At 47.1% G+C, this 7,725-nt stretch overlaps 1 non-coding gene across 1 annotated transcript; it reads right to left on the bottom strand.

The window, feature by feature from the left end:
- Positions 1–3,252: 3,252 nt before the first annotated feature.
- On the bottom strand, positions 3,253–3,359 carry LOC112469892. The gene has a single exon (XR_003042746.1). It is a non-coding gene; the product is annotated as a U6 spliceosomal RNA (small nuclear RNA).
- Positions 3,360–7,725: the final 4,366 nt, after the last annotated feature.

Below are 7,725 nucleotides of genomic sequence, written 5' to 3'. Positions count from 1 at the left end.
CCCCCCTTGCACAACCGCACCTTGGAAGCCGCACTTTCCCTCTTGGTAAAATGCGGCAATAGTTATAACCCAGACAGGAATTTCCGTGGCTGCGGCCCACACAAATATTCCTTTTCACCTTTCCTTTCCTAATTCCCTCAAGTGGAGAAAAAAGCCGTAGGCAGCTGGGGCCTGTCGAAAAGGGCGCCCCATCTGGGCCAGAATCTCTGAGGATTGGAGATGTAGGCGGATCCGACCCAGAAAGCTCTGTCGCCAAAACCCTCTTGGGCTCCGCGTCCCTTCAGAAGTGGTTTGTTCTCCCCCAAATGTTAATAACCAAACGATTGGTATGGATGTAATTATCAATAATTATACGAATTATTGCTGATTGCGGGGCTCGTAGCTACTTTAATTAGTTTACCAGATTCTAATTAAGTTAAATGAAACATTAATAGGGAAAATATGCTTTGAAAAAAAAGAAAAACAGAATTTTTTAAAAGTCTATTTCTCGCCACAACGTTGCCACCTTGCGATCCATTTTAGGCATTACAGCCAGCGTCCGAAGACTCCAAACTTGGTCGCCTTGTCTTAAGAACAAAAAGTGAGGCTTGGGGAATCGAGAGCTGTCTGTGGGGCACAGAATGTTCTCCCGGCTGTTCTTTCGGGGTTTTTGGTTCCGCATCCCTGACCCCCGGCGGTTCCCACAGGAGGTCTGACTCTGGAGTGCAACGTCTGAGGGTAAAGAACCTGGTAAATCATGAGCTTTCAATCTCCCACTCCTTTTTCAGCAGAGGAACTCTGGTTTCTCCATAGGGAGCCGCGGTGGGACAGGTGGTCTCCATCTTCACCTGTCTCAGCAAATCCAGGGTGAGAAACAGGCGCTAGTAGAGACAGCATCAGGTTGCTTGATTTTTTCATTCCCCTGGGAGAAACAAAGAGGTCACTCCCAACCTCCATTTACTCTGTAAATAAGGGTACTCTGTTGGCAAAAAAAAAACACCCCAAAAAACAAACAAAAAACAAAAAACAAAAAAACACCTGAAAGACCCCTGGGTCCCTGGGAGTGATATCTATGTTCCCACTGCACTTATTCCACGAGGTTAACAGGACACTCACCTCCCTGAGTTATCCTTGGTTGTGTGTGTCTTGTTTCCTATAGGACTGTAAGTACACTGGCAACGGGGGCAGCATCTTGCTCTTCCTTATGACCTCCAACACAGGTTCAGTGTATCACAGGTGCTCAAGAGTTGTCTAGATGAATGGCTTCTAACTTTGTGGTTCATCTGCGTGCTGGAAATGTCTGAGGGAAGGAATCCTTAGGTGCTTATGGACAATAGCTACTGAGAAGTATTTAAGCTAGTTTTCCTAATATTAATTAAGCACAAGGTTGCTGCTCAGACGATCGATGATCCTTCATCAATAAGATTAGTTTTGGGGATAGGTGTCAGATAAGTGATTGTCAGCCTAGAATAGGAAAACTTTTTTCCTCTTCCACTTTCATGCAAAAGAGGGTACTCCTTCTTTGCATTTTGCCAGGTCACCGAGCACATATCTGTCCACCCATTCCCAGCTACTCTGCTCTAAAGTATAGCCTCAATCCTTTGCAAAAATGAGACTCTGTTCTTGAATTCAGAGCACCAGTAAAGACAGAAGTAGACCTACATGCTCTTTCCATTAATTCTAAACAGCTTTATCTCCTACTCTTCACCCTCAGAGTTTGCATAGTGTTTGATTATGTGCACAAACTCTGTAGCCAGATTTCTTAGGTCTGAGTCCCTTCTCTGCTGCTGACTAGTTGTGTGACATTGGTCAACTAGTTAAATCTCTCTGTGCCTCAGCTTCCTCATCTATAACACGAGTGGGGAAAGTGTACCTAATTCACAGAACTGTGCAGAGCCAGGAGAGCCAGCCAGGTCTCTGGCTTTTCCAAGACTAGGAATTGCTTATCTTTCCTAATTTCCGGTGTGAGATAAAGGGTCATGCCAAGAGTTTCTTTAGAAGGAGAGGGAGACACACCAGCGTTGGTAGTTTCCTTGTTTGGCATCTCAGTAGGAGGTATTTAAAAAAAAAAACACTCGACCAATTGCCGAAGTGGCCTCCAAAGAACCAGGCAGCGTTGGAGGAAGAAAGAAAACCAAATATTGGTTTTTCTAAACCTCTAACTCCATGCATTGGAAACCGTGAGCCGAGGAAGAGGCGCAACGAGTGGTCCCACGGACTCCTATTCTCGGCTGTTACATGGAAAAGATCATTTCACCCCGACTGAAGAGAACATAAATGGGTCCCTGATGGAACGCTGCACCGCAGCTACCAGCGCCCGCGGTAGAGTAACCGTCGCTGCTCCGGGGCGGTGCTGGGGCTCTCAGTCCCTGACTCTCTCCCGCGACTTCGGCAGCACAGAGCCTGCGAGCGGTGCTACCACTGGACGCCCACCGACTGGCCTTCCAGAGGCTGCAGGGACAGCAGGGCGGACTACTGCGTGCTCGGGCACCAGTAAAGCATACGCACCAACATTTTCTCCTGGAAATAAATTGATATTTCAAAAAACATTGACAAAGTCATCACAGGAAATCTGAACTTTGTCTTCTTCTTATCTTACTAGTTAGGAGTGTGTGTGTGTGTGTGTGTGTGTGTGTGTGTGTGTGTGTAATTGCCTGGGGACAGGGCCCCGATCTTTACAGGGACTGTGCCTTTAAACGTCTTATCAGGCCTTGCCTCAGCCACTTACTAAATTACATAATCTTGCCCAGGTTACTTCTCAGCGTCTCTTGCAAAATGGTGACAGTAACACCCACAGGGCAGGGCTGTCAGGAATATTAAAATGAGATATTGGTGAAGCCCCTGGGACATGGTAGATACTCAGTAGAGAGAGGGCATGATTTGCTTATTTATTTAAGATTCAGAGGCAGCAGGAAGAATCAGTTTCGTTGCACGTTCGTGTTATAGATCATTTCATGTTTATTAGAGCACTGAGCTCTTGTTGTTTTGGACCCGAAATGGACTAAGTTAGGCAAAGCCATTTCCTTAAGTGAAAGGTATCATATAACTCAGGATACTGCGGAGAGAAGCAGAGGTACGATGGAAAAGATGGAAGTCTGGGGCCCCAAAGGCCAGAGGGAAAAAGCACAGCCAACGGATAAATCTGACTACTGTCCTCATCTTCTTTTATTCCGTCTTCTAGTGTTAGTTTCCTTTGTGTCAAAAGGTAGAACCTGTAGATGAAGAGTGTTTGCATCGAGGTGCAAACCGTGCACCGGGGTAAATTCCCGTTACAAAAATATGGAACGCTTCACGAATTTGCGTGTCATCCTTGCGCAGGGGCCATGCTAATCTTCTCTGTATCGTTCCAATTTTAGTATATGTGCTGCCGAAGCGAGCACGGTGCTATGGTTGTCTCAGAAGGTATATAAAGCCAAGAATCCACAATCTTTTACAGTTATGGTGACTACGTAGAATACATTAAATTCCAAAATATTCAAGAAAATATGACCTTATGTGTGACACATACCATAATTGTATCTTTATGATTATGTTCACATTAAATCTAATCGCCTCTCTAACCCTCTTACAGTATATATGCAAATGAAGGAACCATGGGAAATTGGCCCTCTGCCCGCCCGACCTCTGCGCCCCTAGCGGACGGAGCGGCGCTCGGTCACGTGAGGCGCGCTGCTGCGTTCCTTTCTCGCGCTTGCGAGACTGGTGTGGAGCGGTGGGTCCTTTGCCTCCACCTGGAACGCGGCATGTGGACCTCGAAACTGCGCGGGGCAGCTTGTGCACGGTGCGAATACGTATTTGGGGCGAGGGGTCATGGTGCCCATGAGATTCTCACAGAAGTGCAGTCCGGGACCCCGAAACGGTTGCGAGCCGCTGGTCGGGCGGGTCCCTGCGTCCCTTGGGAGTGCTGGAACCATCGGAAAGGCCTGGGTAGGGGCGGCTGAAAATTGCGGCTCGGGGCTGGACGCCACCCGTGGATGGGCCAGGGCGTGTCGCCAAGGGGAAGAGGGTGGGTGTCCACTTTGGTGCCTAAGCTTTCCATAGTGTGACTCAGAGGTGGGGGCTGGGTAGGAAAGAGCACCACCTTTTGAGCCAGCACTGGGCTAGACACCTAACCTAATCAGAACCACTCACCCCCTACCCCCTCCAATTCCCAATTCGTAGCTTAGAAAATTGAGTTTCTGAGAAGTTAAACTATCATGGCCAGAATTATCCTGCCACTGGTGAAAAAAGCTGAGATTTGGATGCAAGTCTGGTTTCAAAGATTGATCTTTTCACAGTGGAACTACAATAAGATTTGGGACCAGGAGTATCTCTTCCCCTTTACACTTAGACAATACTCCCAAGGTCTTATCAGCTCAGACTTTCCTTCCTGCCTTCATTCTTTCATCAGATATACAGCACCTGTGACATCAGCACTAGGCCTGCAGTAGTGAACAAGTGGTTAGGGTTGCTGTGGAAATGGAGCTTCCATTCCAGTAATGGAGCCAGGAAGAGCATTCTCAGTGCTGAGCCCAGCTAGAAAGAAAGAACATGGGGAATAGAGTGAGTGGGGCATGAAGGCCACTTGTGTGGATGGACAGGAGAAGAAGGGGTATTCGAGCTGTCACTTGGTGATGGGGAGCCAGGATCAGAGAGTTTAGGCAGAGGAAGACTTTGGAGCCACCTGAGTCAATTTCACCCATGTGGGCCAGTTTTTCAGGGGAGGCCACTGTGAGAGTGGAGGGACCTGCTGAGCCACAGCCAGGGAGTGCACTGGGCTTGGCTTCTGGGGACTTTGGAGCCCCACTCCCCAACCTGTCTAGAGTGAAATGGGAATCAGGCGCAGGATGCCCAACTTCTCGTCTGACCTCTTTCTAAATAATCAGTAAGCAAACGCAAACCTCAGAATGCTAATATGGCCTTTATTGAGTGAAAAGAGCTAATTTGGGCAATGATGTTTCCCTCAGATTTACAAAAGGGAATTGCAAATAACGAAAAAGCTTATTAGCATTGATGGGAGATGATGCTAATCTTCAATTAGCATCCACATTTTTATTCATTTATTTAGAAGGAGAGCCTTTTCGACACAGTTGATGCTCACATGTGTCACGGCGACAGGTACATCTCATGGGTTCATAACTGCTTTATTGTGGAAATCAGCAGGAGATGGACCAGAATGTTCACCATTTCTAGGACATGAGCGTGTGTTATTTTGAGCCAGAGGTGGGTTTTTTGTTTTTTTCTTATTGAGCATTTGTGTTACAGAAGAGAGCTGAGTTGTAGTTCCTGTCCCTCCCTGCACCTGTCTTTGTGACCTTGGCAAACTCCCAGACCCCCTCTAGTTTTGTTTCACTTTCTGCAAAGTGAGGAAACTGCCCCAGAGATGATCTTTAACATCTCTTTGAGCTTTGACATGCTGCGATTTTTGTAACTGGGTAACCGAAGGACTTTTTTTGAGACTGTAATTAGTCTCAAAAAATTCAACACTGTTTTGTTTTAAGTTTTAGAAGGATGGGGCATGCTATTCATCTTGGGACATGAAGACCCCAGGAACAGTCCAAGGTGGCTGTTGTGGACCTAGGAGTTGAGACCTGCTTAACCATATAATACTTGTCCCATGAGTGGGGAGGAAATGAGTCTTAGAAGGGAGTGGGGAGGAAATGGGTCTTATGTGGCATGAAGCTGGAGCAGAGGAGACACATGGAGGGACTCAGGGAGGGAGAACTAAGGGGCTCATGACTTCCAGGGAAGTCCAGGCCCTTATAGACCCCGATGAGACGGATGCTAAAGAAGTGTGTGGGTGCCAGAGAGGACTGACACTGGTCAGCAGTCTCAGATCTGTGGTGGAAGCCACGTTCCTGCCAGCCCTCAGGGCTGTGACTTCACTCTACAGACCTCAGGTGGCCTGAGTCCCAACAGTCTTCCCTAAATGTCTTGGGCTGCAGAACCCCAAGAGATGAGAAGTGGTTCTCCTAATCTTGTCCGAAGTAGTATTTTGCACTACTCTGAGTGAGAGAGGACAGAGCCAGCTTTAATTTGATTTTGAACAATGGAAAACTAGGCTGTTTCATAGTGAAAAAATGTCATTGGAAACATGAGATCTTAGGATTCTCTAAAGTGATAGTATTTCCCCTACAGCCAGAGAGCATTGAGTGGTTTTTATATATCATTTTATGTGAAGCGAGAAGGGCCAGGGACTCCCATCAGCCCCGTCAGAGGAGGAAGAAGCAAGGATATGGAGAGATGCAGCCTTGGCCACCTCTGTTCTGGGTACTCTGGGAGCGAATGGCATTTGTGACTTCAGGAGGTGTTGCTCCAGATTGTGGGACAGGGACATTCTGAGTTCACAGGCCTGACCCAGAAGATCCAAATTCCCCAGACAAAGAACATGGCTGGAGGGGACCTGGGTGTGACAGAGGATACCTCAGGCTGCCAAAAGTCCCTTTGAGCAGCTCATGCACTGTCTTAAAGCCTTGTTTTTGTAACATCTCATTTCAAGTGTACTTTCTCAATGCAGTCATCTCAGTATGAATGACTCTTCCCAAAGTTTCCTCCTTGGCCTCCCTGTAAAGAAGGCTAGGAGGGAGGGTAGGACAGGCAAAACAGAGTCCGTCTGCCCATAGCTCAGAGGATGGCCTGAGGGAAGAGGCAGGGTCAGCTGTGGTCGGCCGACTTCTCGGAGTTCCTCTTTCCAAGCCTCCTAACCCCCATGTGCCTGGAGCTCTTGCTCTTCTGCTTGGCCCCTGCTGTGATTACATCAGTTTGAATCCATCCCAGATGCCCAACCAAACTGGCACCTGCTAATCTTCCCCCTTCCCCAACTTGTGTTTGAAGCGGGTACACAGCCCAGGCCACAGCTTTCACTATTCCCCAAATCTCTTCTTTGTGCCTGGAACTTCCTAAGTACCTGGCCAGTTCCCCACCTGTATGATGGCAACTCTGCTGCCTGCCAAGCAGGGCAGTTTGAAGATTAAATGCAGGATTGGATGTGAAAGGCCCCAGTACATTAGATGATCTGATTCATGTGAAATGTTTAGAGTAGGCCTGGCCATGTGGGAAGTACATGGTAGGGATAAAAATATTCACTACATAACAACGTACTCTCTTCTCTTTAATTTTTCAAGTATCTGGATGAAACATACTTTTTAAAAAGTGAAAACAGCTTTTTTTTCTTCTTCTTTTCAATATCTCTGAGAGATAAGCACAGGGGAGTGTATGATTCCTATTTTACTGGTAGAGAAAACGTAGATCTAGAGAGGTAAAGTGACACAACTAGTCAGTGACACTGGAATTTGCTCTGGGATCTCTCCGATGCCAAAGGCTAACTTTGTACCTAGATGGAATATGGGAGTACAGTTTATGGGTTCTGGGAAGCTCTAAAATCTCTCTTTGTTGCCATAAATCCTGCCAGTGCTGCGTGATTATTTTGAGCTGTTGCTATTTTAAGGGTTCACTAATTTAGTTCAAGGCCCTTTATTCTGACAATCTCAGGATGGCCTAAGAACACAAGATGCTTAAATTTAGGGTGTGGAAGATATGGTCTAAAAGAGGGTCCAAGTACAAAGTCTTCCAGCATCTCTGTGGCTCTGTCAGTTTCTCTGTATGGGGTTGCAGTGTGGGAAAAGTGTGACACCTCCAAATCCTCGCTGCCTTGGAGTCTAGTCATCACTCACCCCCAGGTTATACTGACAGCAGCTGTGGTACAGGGAAAAACTGAAATGGCTTTGAGCCAAGAAGCGCCATATTTGTGTCCCCGTGATAAGCCTC

Source organism: Pteropus alecto, unplaced genomic scaffold (genome assembly GCF_000325575.1).
Source record: "Pteropus alecto unplaced genomic scaffold, ASM32557v1 scaffold86, whole genome shotgun sequence".
Classification (NCBI taxonomy): Eukaryota; Metazoa; Chordata; class Mammalia; order Chiroptera; family Pteropodidae; genus Pteropus; species Pteropus alecto.
The sequence above is the reverse complement of the archived record's forward strand: the minus strand, read 5'-3'. Positions and strand labels throughout refer to the sequence as shown.